This window comes from Podarcis bocagei (genome assembly GCF_964188305.1).
Source record: "Podarcis bocagei genome assembly, chromosome: 16".
NCBI lineage: Eukaryota > Metazoa > Chordata > Lepidosauria > Squamata > Lacertidae > Podarcis > Podarcis bocagei.
This window is the reverse complement of record NC_138142.1, coordinates 24,720,999-24,734,218: the sequence shown is the minus strand read 5'-3', so window position 1 is coordinate 24,734,218 and position 13,220 is coordinate 24,720,999. Positions and strand designations below refer to the sequence as shown.

The following is a 13,220-nucleotide window of genomic DNA, read 5'->3' as shown; positions in this document are numbered from 1 at the left end:
CCTAGCTCAATTCTGGCATCAGCTCTCCAGGGTCCCAGCAGAGATCTTTCCCACCACCAGATTCACTAATGGAACGGAGAACCTTCAACATGCAAAACAGGTGCTCGGCTAATGAGCTGCAGTTGCTCTCTCCAAAGGCCCTTTGTGCAGTTTTATTATTAATAGTAATTGGATTTGTTAATTGCTTGTTGCTCAAAGGTCTCCAAGCAACTTACATTTGAAAACATAAGCATAAATATGTTCGGTGGTTCTGCTTGGGATAGCCTCAGTGAAGGTGCCAGGTGGATCTTACTGTTTCCAATCTCTCTCTTTTTCCCCCACCCCCGCATTTAGGAAAAATGACTAAGGTTTCCTGAAACACCTTCCAGATGAACAGATTCATCACGTCATGCACCGCCATTCATCAGAAGCATCAGATGAAATGAACTCTATCTCACAAAAGCTTATTCTGCCATTTAAATGTTTGCTCGTCTTCAAGGTACTAGGGGTTCTCAGTTGCTTTTGCTGCAGCAGAGAAACACAGCTAGTCTTCTGGAAGCCTTTTAGAATGTGCACATTTTTTAAAAAAAGTTGTAAAATCAGCTTTTGGTGAAGAGAGTGAGTGAGTGAGAAAGAGAAAATAGAGCTTGCAGTGATGCGGAAAATGTTTAAATCCTGCTCACAGCAGCCACAGCCAGCATGCAAAGGGATTTTTGTGGCGCTGCCACAAGCCCCCAAAATTAGAATATTCTCAGACGGACACACACAAACACAGAATACTCAGTGAAACTTTTAAAGGGAAATTCTCAAAATGCAACATAATCTTTGTGTGTGCGTTCACAAATCCAAACGTGCTTCAATTTTATCTGCACTTACTACTTTACAAAATGCTTTCCATAGGCCTCAGTGCATTGCCAGTAATTCTTTAAGCCAGGGTGGAGAATCTCTGGTCTGGGGGCCAAATGTGTCCCTCCAGGCCACTCTACTTAGCCCACTGTGGCCCTCCCCGGGCCACATCCCCTCCTCAGCCATATCCCTCTCTCTCCAGGCTGCTCCCTTAATCAGCTATTAACCACCCCCTGGACCAATCCAACCAGTCTGCTCCTACTAATTTCATCAGCCATGATGTGCAGGAATCAAGAGGGCATGATGTCAGCCTCACTGCCAAAAACATTCTGCTCACATCCTCCAGCTGCAGCAACTGAAACTGATCCCATAATAAATTCTTTGATGGTGCACCAGCGACCTCCAATGGACCAGGGCCAATTGTGGCATCCAATTCAGAATGAATAAAAGTGATGTCACCTTCAAAATGGCAAGCAAATCTCACACAAAAGACTGCTTTCCTTGTCCGAACCAGCTAGTTTACTACTCTAAACAGCTCTGCTGGGCAATTCCCCAAGAATGCAGTGGACGCCATGTAGCAGGACCGGCTGTGTGTTCATACCTGTTCAGTCACACTGACTGCGCTCTAGCCAACGCCCAGTCCCATTCATTGACTGGAGTTCCTCAGAAAACCAAGCAGCAACCTGGACTCCATGTGGCTGGAGCGAGTCCTTCTGTGCAGTCCTGTCTGTCTGTCCCCAGGCCACACACCCAACCAGTCTTCCTCTGCACCATCTTCAAGTGTTTTTGCCTGGCTGGAATATGTCCCTGAATAGCCATGGGCAATGTATCGATACATTGCCTGAAACCAGATTAGAGTTAAAATCACGGGACTAATTTCAGAAAATCAGGCAATGTATTGTGAATCCCCGGCCTCACTTGCTGCCAGCATTGCACAGTTCAATAAGGCTGCCCAATGCTTGCCCACTCCCTCTGTGGCCCAGCTGCCAGCCTCGGAAGTGGGGCTTGCCTGCCTGCCTGCCAGCCAGAGCCTTAGTTTCCTTCTCTGGCCGCACAAGCGTTGGCAGGCTGCTTCCTTCCTCCGTTCTTCCTCACACTGAGTAGAACAATGGCTCCAGGTAGCCGCCGCTTGCGCAGCCACAGGTCATCGGGGCAAGCTGCGGCTGGTTCTGGGGAGGATGGCAGCTCTGCGGTGTCGTGCCATGTGGCACATCGGCTGATGCACTCTGCCTGGGGCAGCGCAACCCACCCAGTCTCAACAGGAAGAGGCAGAAGCTGCACATTGTGGCGCTAATTGTCTCCGTGGCCAGCAACTGCCTTCTTCCTTCCCAACATCGTAATATACCACCATATTGTGAAGTTTCGCTGGCAATGCATTACGATGCTGAAAAGCAGGTATTGCCCAACCCTGCCCTTGAACTCTATTAGCACCCCTTGCTCGTTTGGAGCTAGCCTGCTGTACGGATGTAAAAATCTACATTTGTCACTCTGCCCCCACTCACCACGGGCTCACGGACTCCGGAAGGTTGCCCAGCCTTAAGGGAATGCAGAGCTCAGGCTGAAAATGGCTCCTCACCTCTGCCTTGGAAGAACCTCTCCTAAACCTCACCACCTTCCCCAGCTCTGCTTTGCATCTGTGGCTCTCATCCGCTCCCTTCAGACAGGCCTCGTTTGTCACGACTCCTCTGCTGAAACAGACAGCTTTTCTATTTACACTTTCACAGGGTGGCGGGGGGTGGGGGGACAGGACACCGTGGCCATCTGGCCTCCTGTCTGTCTGGTCTTCTTCAAAATGATGGATTGTGACGCTGCATCCCAAGTCCACCCAGAAATTCTCCAGCAGAAGGACTTTTGCTTTGCTTCTATTCAAGCTCACTAACCTGCTCAGATTTTGGCAGGGAATTTAAGATTTATCCGCGGGGCCATTTCAGCACTCTTTGTTAAATGAATATTATCAGTTCACAGAAGTTGACTTCAGTCACTCTCGTCGGTCACTCTCGTCTTGCAAATTGTTACCATGAAATGTACAGGCAACCCCCACCGCACACAGGTTTACGCATGTTCAATATGTGCGCAACTGTGAATACACGCACTGCGCCGAACCGGGAAGTGACCCAAAAATGTCACAAGAAGGAGTGGAAGGGGGTGGGGTAGGGGGCAGAACAGAGTGTTTGCAAAGCTCTTCCAAGGGTGTTTCAAATATACACCTTTTCCTTTAGTGGAACAAATCCCAAGAAAGGTTCTCTTATGATAACCTCTAGCTCGGATATCTCAGTATCTGATGGTTTGATTACATCCATATAACTTACAATCAAAGTCATTTGTTCCGCATTGCTAACAGTGAAGAATAATTTTATACCAATCTGCATAAAACTGTTCCCCTCTGAGATGGCTGCTTAGCTGACCTAAGGATAGCACTGGCCCTGGCTGCAGTTGAATCCTGCACTCAGCAGGGTATTGGGCTTGGTGACCTCCCAGGTCCCTTTCAACTCTTAGGATTCTTCCGCCAGGTTTTTTTACAGATAGATAGCCCTTCTATGGAGGTACAGTTACTGCAGGGAGGGTGGGGAAGAGAAGCTTCAACAGCCGAATTTCTCTGCAACTCTTATAAATTCTCTGAATAGCTCAGTCAGGACAGCATGAGACTTGTAATCTCAGGGTTGTGGGTTCAAGCCCCACATTGGGCAAAATGTCCCTGCATTGCAGGGGATTGGACTATATGACCTTTGTGGTCCCTTCTACGATCCTCTGTCATAGTAACTCAAGCAAAGTGGAGGAACAGCAACGGCAGAGGCCAGCATCATGTGCACAGCAGATGGGGGAGCCTTTGGTCTTCCTGATGTGGCTGAACTACAACTCCCATGATCCCTGGCCATTGGGGATGCTTGCTAGGGCTGTTGGGAACTGTAATATGGGAACGTCTGGAGAGTCAAATGTGCCCCACTCTTAAGGTAAAATGGTCAGGAGCCACTTATGTACCTGGGCAGCTGACATAATTTGTTCCCAGGGGAATCTTTTATTTACTGGGGGTTGCATTCCCCAGTAAATAAAAGAAATCACAAACTGGGGGGGGGGGTGCATACCAGCAGAGGGCGTGGCCAGATGCCAAAGTGGGTGGAGCCACAGGTGGAACTCTTACCTTTGAATAGTAGGCTACATTCCAACCATGGAAAGTCAGAGGTATCTACACACACTTAGACAAACACAAACCATCTTCCTTCCAGAGAAGCAAGAGACATTGTCACAAAAGCACTAGCGGAAGATGTGGCCTGGGAGAGTCTTGAGACCTGTAGGGTGGCATTAGGCCACCTGGGCTTGAAATTCCCCACTCCTGCCTTATAGTTACCGGTTTGTTTGTTTTTTTCATTTATGGAAAGACAAGGTGTGAATTTAACAAAATATGCCCCACATCAAGTCTTTGGGCTATTGTTCTGCTTGCCAAGACGCAGCCGTGGGATGGTGCCCACAAGTCTGCAGCCCTGCACTAAGGAGATGTATCCATCAACGGCAGCTGTTTCCCCTAGGACAGGTAGAACCCATTAAGACTGGCACCAGGAGCAAGTGAGCGGATCTCAGGTTGTGGTGTGTGAGTTGGCAGGTGGCCTTCAGCACCAAACACCGCTCACCCTGGGAGAAAATTACTTCTCTTCTCTGTGATAAGTGGTTTTCCAAGGAGAGAAAAATCTAAAAGCAGTCCATCAGTTTCCCAAAGGACCAACAAGAAAGCATCGCACACGTTTATGCAGACTGCATTCCTTACCTCCCAAAAAAGAATGAACCAAACAACTGAAGTTTTGTTTTCTTTAACAGCACCTCTGAAGCTGTGCCATTTGCTCTCCAGCTCAGGGACAGGCAACCAGTATCCCCTCACCGGCCAATTCTTGCCCACAAAGCAGATATTAAAGGGACTAGTGTATTTTTTAATCCAAGGTGTGACCACAATCTTGCAGTTTTATTTGCAAGCAAAGGACCAAGTTTTCCAGTACAGTACAACTTTTTGATTCCTGAAATTCATTCCGATTGTGCAGATAAAATATCACGGATAGAATTCCAAAGGATGTGTTGTTAGTGTGTGAAAACAGGCAAGACCCACAGACCCCAGGCATGCACCTCCAGATGGTGGAGACGTTAGACGCCATCCTGGTGCCTGGGCATCTTCACTTGGTTGCAAGAGGCCGATAGCCAGGTGCAAAATGCGCCTGGCGAATTTTGAAAGCTGCTGCAGAGCACTGTGGTGGTTAGATACTCTAACCACTACACCACATTTTCCGACACCTTAGGAATAATAGAAGCTGCCTTGCTCAGAGCCAGATGACTGGTCCACCAAGCTCAGCACTGTCTACACCATGGGGAGGGAGGGAAACCTTGGGGCTGGGAGGCAAATGCGGACCTCAAAGCCTTTCTATCTGGCCCTCGGGATGCTCCCTCCTCAGCCGTACTTCTTTCACTCACAGAATATCTACAAGCATTCCAAGGCTCTACAGGTTAAACTCTCAAGCGGTCCTGTTTTGCACCTTCCTTAAGTGTTTTGACCTGGCTGGGATGCACCCTTGGCCTCCGATAAGGCTTCTTGCTTGTCTGAATGGAGGACAGAGGGGCGTACAATTCAAAGTGCTGGTTTTGACCTATAAAGCCTTAAACGGCTCAGGACCACAATACCTCAAGGACTGCCTCTTTCCATATGAACCTACCCAGACCCTGGGATCATATTCTGAGGCCTTCCTTCGTGTGCCCCCTCATCTAGAGGTTCAGAGGGTGGCAACATGAGAACGGGCCTTCTCTGCAGTGGCTCCTCCTCAGGGAAGTTTACCTGGTGCCTCCCTTTTACATCTTTAGGCTTGAGGCAAAAAGTTCCTTTGTCATCAGGCCTTTGGTTGATCCGAATTACCTCCTATGCCCTTTTAAAATGTGTTTTTTGGGGGGCAGGGGCTATTGGGTTGTTGTTTTTATTTTTATTAGGTATTTTGTGGTTTTATATCTTGATTTATAGGGCGGTATATAAATTCAATTAATAATAATAAAGTGTGTGTAGAAACTAGCCAATGGAACCAAGGAAAATATAACACTGCCTCTATCCCCTCCCACCACTGGCATGTGAGCCCCAGAAAGTTGTCCAGAAGGGAATGTAGTCTACACTGCCTGGCAATGCAGATTTAGAATGGACTACTTCCCACTCCTGCCAAAAGATGGCAGGAATTGAACCAGGGAACTTCTGCATGCCAAGCAAGGCGTCTACCACCATGCTATGGCCCTTCCACTTCTTGCAAAAACCCTCTCCCCTGCCAACAAAAAACCCCCACCTGGAGCCAGCACTGTTCATTTGACTCTACGCTGACTGGTAGGGATTGAACCCCTCTGAATGCAAAGCAGCTCCTCCCATGAGTTTCAGGACGGAAGGGGGGAAATCTTGAACTAACAGGACAAATCCATGCATAACATGTACAGTGGTACCTCGGGTTACAAACACTTCAGGTTACAAACTCTGCCAACCCGGAAGTAGTTGTTCCGGGTTGCAAACTTTGCCCCAGGATGAGAACAGAAATTGCGCAGCGGCAGCGGGAGGTCCCAGTAGTGAAAGCACGCCTCAGGATAAGAACGGTTTCGGGTTAAGAACGGATCTCTGGAATGAATTAAGTTCGTACCACTGTACTCTAGCATTGTGCTATGACCCTGCCCAGCCACACACACAGCAATGATGAGTGAGCCATTCTCGCTCCTGGCCTGCCCCACCCTGCAGGGCTGTTGTAATAATTCTTTAATAATAGGAAAGCATTGTTTCGTATCCACCTCATCCAAGTTTAAGGCACAGCTGCCAGACCCCACTTACACAGAAAGTCAGCCTGGTTCTGCCAATCTGAATGCCACGATGTCCGAGTATTCAGCTCCCCCTGGCTGGGTGTCTGTTCGAGAGCTTGTTCTTTATACAAGGACCTGTAACACACAAACACAGAGAGGAGAAATGTTTAGCCTCTTTACTTGATTATTAACCCGCACCATTCTCAAGGCCCGGAGGTAGGCAACAACGCACTTTAAACACATTATGTACAATGCTCAAAATCGTTTGCTTCACAACAGTTGTTGTCTGCAAGCCCCTTCCTTCACTCGCTGAACGGTGGATGTCACAGAACATCCACAAACATTGTAAGTCTTCATGGGGAAGATGTCAGCAAAAGAATGTTAACAAACAGCATTGCTTCTGTGTGGCCAAGTGAAAGGATTTGTTTTGGGGGCAGGAAAAGAGAAGTCAGGTCTGTCTACTCAGAAGTAAGTCCTACTGAGTTCAATAGAACTTACTCCCATGTAAGTGTGTATAGGACTGCAGCCTTAGAGCTTAAGAGAATGGAGGTCAGGAAACCAAGGAGATAATGTTGCTGTGTAAGAAAGTAAATTTCATATTGGAGTACTGTGTCCAGTTCTTGTTAGCACATCTGAAAGAGGACCACCACAAACAAGAGTGTGTCCAGAGGATGATGACATGTATGGCAAGTAGTCTGAAAATATGGCCCTAATAGTTAAAATGTATTGGTACGTTTAGCCTGGGGAAGAGGAGATTAGGCCTGGGGTAGGCGATAGATGTCATCAAATATCTGAAGGGCTATCACACAAATGGTGGAGCAAACAGGGCCCTTCCTGCTCTAAAATTCACCCGTCCTGAACTGATCCAACCAAATATTTAGCTGCAGATTTGCAGAATATATTGATTATAAACAGAGACAAATAGGCTGTGCAGACACTGTGAGCTTAAACGCAGCTAGGTTCCTTTTCTCAGTTAGGATCTAATCTCATTTGGGGTGGAAATGCATCAAACTGCAAGTATTCCATTAAAAAACAGCAGGATAAATATGGATTGTCGCTAACACCCTGGGTCCGCTGCCCTCCAAACCAGCAGTGGAAGCACACTGGGAGCAGAGAAAACAAAGAGTCTGTGCACACATACCAGGAAAGCAGCCGTTATATACCGGTACACAAGAGGCATGTAAGAGGAAGAGAGCCATTAAAATATTACAAGTAGATTAAGCAGCATCATATCTTGCATTGTATGAGGAGTAGCTTCCTCCCTGCAGCTGGGCAGGGCCCACAGGGGATGGTAAGCAAGGCTGCAAGCAAGACTTAACAGGGCAGGGTGCCTTTTTACATAAATGATGGGAGGAGGGCTCAGGTACACTTCCAGTTGTCCCATGCCTAGAAAGCACAGTCAGAACGATTTCCTGCTTTCTAGGCAAGGGTCTGAGCAGTTTTTCCCTTTGACCTGCTGTTTCCCCCCCAGAAAACCCGCTCTTTCGTGATAAATTGGAACAAACAGCAGTCCATGGAAAACCCAGCATTAAACTGCGGGTTTCCCCGGGAGAAAGTGGCTGGACAAATGGAAGTTTGGGTGAGCCCAGAGTGTGATCTGGGTTCAGCTGTTCTGGGAAGCTGCTTCTGGGAAGCAATCACAAGACAAATAGATTCCCCTGATTCTGCTTTCGCTGTCTGAAGTATCACAGATAATCTGGCAGTGCCAATAACTGATGCTGTTGTTGCTGCAGCTCAGAGGGAGAGAGCATCCCAATGGGAAATTGCAGGTGGTCTCTCCACAGAGAGGTGGCGGGACATGGCTTGATATCAGAGAAACCAACACGGCACAGTACGGTTGTACACGGCTGGCTCTGCCACGACAAATTTGATTCTGTTTGGTATCTTCTGCATTTAAAATGCCAACAGATCTTTACCCTCACCCCAAACCCTGACTCAAATCTGCTTTGGCAAAGCTCAGCAATAGACCTGGGATAACTCAGTTGGTAAAGCACGAGACTCTTAATATCAGGGTCGTGGGTTTGAGCCCCATGCTGGGTAAAAGATTCCTGCATTATAATAATAATAATTTTTTATTTATATCCTGCCCTCCCTAGCCGAAGCCGGGCTCAGGGCGGCTAACAACAATAAAATAATACAATTGCAAGGATTGTGCTTGTGGTCCCTTCCAGGTCTACAATTCTTTGATTCTATAAGGCAAATTGACATAAAAGTCAGTCCCAGTATGTTTCCGAGCACAATTCAAAGTGCTGGTGCTAACCTTTAAAGCCCTAAACCAGGGGTAGGCAACCTAAGGCCCATAGGCCGGGTGCGGTCCAATTGCCTTCTCAATCCGGCCTGCGAACAGTCTGGGAATCAGCGTGTTTTTACATGAATAGAATGTGTGCTTTTATTTAAAATGCATCTCTGGGTTATTTGTGGGGCATAGGAATTCGTTAATTCCCCCCCCCCAAAAAAAGTTGCCCCACCACATGGTTTGTGGGACGGTGGACCGGCCCACGGCTGAAAACGGTTGCTGACCCCTGCCCTAAATGGCCTCGGCCCAGTATACCTGAAGGAACATCTCCACCCCCTTTGTTCAGCCTGGACACTGAGGTCCAGCACCGAGGGCCTTCTGGCGGTTCCCTCACTGCGAGAAGTGAGGTTACAGGGAACCAGGCAGAGGGCCTTCTCAGTAGTGGCACCCGCCCTGTGGAATGCCCTCCCATCAAATGTCAAGGAAATAAACAACTATCTGACTTTTAGAAGACATCTGAAGGCAGCCCTGTTTAGGGAAGTTTTTAATGTTTGATGTATTAGAGTACAGTGGTGCCTCACAAGACGAAAAGAATCCGTTCTGTGATTCTCTTCATCTAGTGGTTTTTTCGTCTTGCGAAGCAAGCCCATTGACGGATTAGCGGATTAGCGCTATTAGCGGCTTTTAGCAGCTTATCTGCTGATCGGATCAGCTGATAAGCGGCTTAGCGGCTTAGAAAAGGGGGGGGGAGGAAAAAAAACCAGCAGGAACTCGCAAGACATTGTCGTCTTGCGAAGCAAGCCCATAGGAAATTCGTTTTGCGAAGCACCTCCAAAACGGAAAACTCTTTCGTCTGGCGAGTTTTCCGTCTTGCGAGGCATTCGTCTTGCGGGGCACCACTGTATCATCATCATCATCAGCATTCATTTATCATTCTATTTTACAACACATATGTTCAAGACAAGATTTTTGCTGCTTCTATGCTTATTATTTCTTGTACTACAAGGTTTGTATGTATGATTTAAAAAATAATAATCCCCAAAAACAATAAAACGTAGTTAGGAATAAAATACCCAGAGGGCAGGGCTTATCAGATCTTTTTATTTGAGTCCCAAGATCTACCAACCACTCTTCCTTCCTTCTTATAGCTACTACAAACTGCAGACCAGGGTTTCCATCAGCCCCATAATTTTTTCATTCTCCTGTTGCCTCTTCCAGGTTTGGTTTCATTGCTCAACCAACCAACTTGAAGATGAGTTCCAATTAATCAAAACCTTGCATACATCCTTTGCAACTGCCTAATGAAATAACCATGTTGCATGAAAAACAAAACACCCATTGCCACCCCAACAGAGCCAGCGCCTTCCTTCCCCAGAAATATCTGACAATTGGAAGGTTTGGCTGCAAAGGATACACTGGGGCTGCCAGTCAGCAAACCAACAAGCAGTGTCCACCCCTCCGGAAAATGGAGATCTGGGTCACAGCCCCGATGACTCAGACTCCCTGTGGCAGTTGTGGTGCCAAATCCGGGTCAAGCAGCCAAACCAGGTCACTTGGCTTGCCCTGCCTTCTTATCTTCTGGGGGCTCATGTGCCCGCCACCTCTGCTCCAGGCAAGAAAGAAATCAACACAGAACAGACGGCAGATGCAGCCTTTTGGAAAAGTGACAGGCGGCAAATGTACAGCTGAGGCCCGAAACTGCCGCCAGGGAGTCCGGAGGAAAGTTTTAAGCTGCGATGAAAATGCAGCCTTTGCACAAAGACCTGGTACGAAAACACAGACGTGCCCACAAGTATTTACAAAACCATTTGCTATCTTCCCATTTTGCATGTAGACAGAACCCTGCCCTGTTGCAGAGAACATTTACTGAATTCATTGCAATACTAGAATTTGGGGACATCCCATGAAGCTAAATAGCGAAAGATTCGGAACAGACAACAGAAGGTACCGTATTTTTGGTCTATAAGACTCACTTTTTCCCTCCTAAAAAGTAAGGGGAAATGTGTGTGCATCTTATGGAGTGAATGCAGGCTGCGCAGCTATCCCAGAAGTCAGAACAGCAAGAGGGATCGCTGCTTTCGCTGCGCAGCGATCCCTCTTGTTGTTCTGGCTTCTGAGATTCAGAATATTTTTTTTCTTGTTTTCCTCCTCCAAGAACTATGTGCGCCTTATGGTCTGGTGCGTCTTATAGAGTGAAAAATGCGGTAGTTCTTCACACACAGAGTTTAAACTGCAGCATTCCCTCCCCTAAGACACAGTGACGGTCAAAACTATCCTGCAAAAACAGGATGATGTTTAGGGTTCAAGGGTGCCTAAAAGTAATCTCTTTTGCCTGCAAGATGACCCCAGGTTCTATCCCTGGTATCTCCAGGTAGGGCAGAGGAAGAAACCACCTGGGGTTGTGGCCAACTAAGTTCTACTCAGAGTAGACCCACCGAAATCAATAGGCCTAAATTAGTCAAATAGAATTATCATTGGCTACAGCCCTTCGCCTCAAGCTCTAGGGAGATGCTGGGCAAGAAAGACCAATGAGCTGACTTACTAGAAATCTTAAAACAGTGCAGCTGATAACCCAGACTCAAATACGCCACATTTTAAAAATCCATTTGTTCCAAGGCCTCAACCAGGGTCCAAGTCCCTGGAGTCTTGTTATCAGTAGCTAGGCTAAATCCTGGAGTGTGAATAACATCTTAGGAACTGTATTGATGAAGGGCAGTTTAAAAATATTTTTTTTTAAAAAAATAATAAATAAGAAAGCTACCTCTGAGCATGTGCAGAATTCCTTTCCTCCACCCACCTCAACCCCAAGCAGTCCCTTCCCTCAGCACACATTTTTTAGTTCAGGGGCAGCCTGCTTCTGACAACACGCTTAGGCAGGCTTTTCAGTTTAAGGATTAAGTCCACGATCCATTACCTAAACACACATGCACAAATCTGATTTCCTTCTTCCCACTTCACATGTTCCAGCTAATTCACAAAGTAGATTTTTTTAATAAATAAATAAATAAATGCTTTTTTTTTTTTTTTTTAAAGCGCACCGGCACATTTTTAGCATGTTCACAATGAGATTTTATCGCTAAGGGCTTTAAAAAAGGAGGCGAGGACTTCCCTTTTCCAAACTGTTCCCGCCCTCTAGACTCCGACTGCAGGTCCAGTTTGGCTGCTCGCTCCCCACCCATCCCACACAAAAAAATAAACCTTCAGAGGGCAAGAGAGAAAGCTAGTCAACAGTCAAAGCATCCAATTTTGCATTTTACACTGAGGATTTGGGGAGGAAAATTCAGAGTGGGAGAAGCGGAGACAGGAAATCAGCAAATGTGTTCAAAAGTTTAAATACCAATTTCTTTGCTTATGTTGCCCAATCAACAATTACTCTTTCCAGAATTACCACAAAGCAATTGGCTTGTGATGCCTTCCCTGGATTTCAGGTTTAGCTAGCTGCCTTATTGGGAGGGGGGAGGAAAACATTAATGTAACCTTCCACACCTCTGGCAATAAGAAATGAGATTTCCCGATACCAGCCCCTATTGTGCTCTGGCTATCAGAAGCATCCCAACACCAAACCTAGGAGCATCAGAGTGGCTAATCCACAGATTACGTGGGCCAATTGACTAGTTTATTCTTAGCTTTGGACTGCCAAAGGGAGCTTATACTCTTAAAGACTCCAGCTATGGACCTGTACACTGCCTGTGTTTTTTCAACAGCAATAAAAAGGACTCCTCCCCACCCCCACCCAACAACAATGAGGACTAGAATCCTTTTGTTTGTTAAAACAAATAATAAAAAATAGGGATTTTGATTTAACAGGCAGCCAGATTCTATACAGAATGGAAAACCTGAATTTAGGGCTCGCAATGCACACCTTGCTTTTAAAATGTGGCGGGTTCCTCTCACAGCAACACCTCCCCCCTCCAAAGTAGGGTTTTTTAGTTTTTTTTCTGGGGGCAGGCTCCTGAGTGCCAGCCCAGAGCTTCTTTTTCAAGGTCTGGAACACAGCAGGGGAGAGAGTCTCCTGAACATGTGCAGAGTGTCCACCAACAACACTTAGTGAGCATTTTAGGGGGAGTAAAGTTACCAGGCCAAAGCGTACGGCTTTCAAAGGAAGGCTTAAATTCCAGCACTCCTTTTTGCAGAAACTGTGCACTAACTGAAGCCTCATTTGATATTTTGCATAAAAGCTACAAGCAGCACATATGTCTCCACCCCAGCAGAGCGGGATTTATTAGCTGTGTCCAAACAAATACGGGGATTTCTGCCAATATTCTTCATTGCTGCCCCCCCATCACCCTGAAAAACCCTTCTCCTTGCACTGCTAATACCATGAAGACTTAATCCAGACACTGATTGGATTGAGAGCCAACAG

The 13,220-nt window shown here is 46.8% G+C and overlaps 1 protein-coding gene across 1 annotated transcript in view; it reads right to left on the bottom strand.

Annotated features, from left to right (window-relative positions):
* Window positions 1–13,220, bottom strand: part of SPTBN2 (spectrin beta, non-erythrocytic 2) — a 94,276-nt gene that overhangs the window by 58,815 nt on the left and 22,241 nt on the right. The window contains exon 2 of the mRNA XM_081174376.1: window positions 6,653–6,756. The gene's annotated coding sequence lies outside the window, so the exon portion shown is untranslated. The remainder of the gene's footprint in view (window positions 1–6,652; window positions 6,757–13,220) is intronic.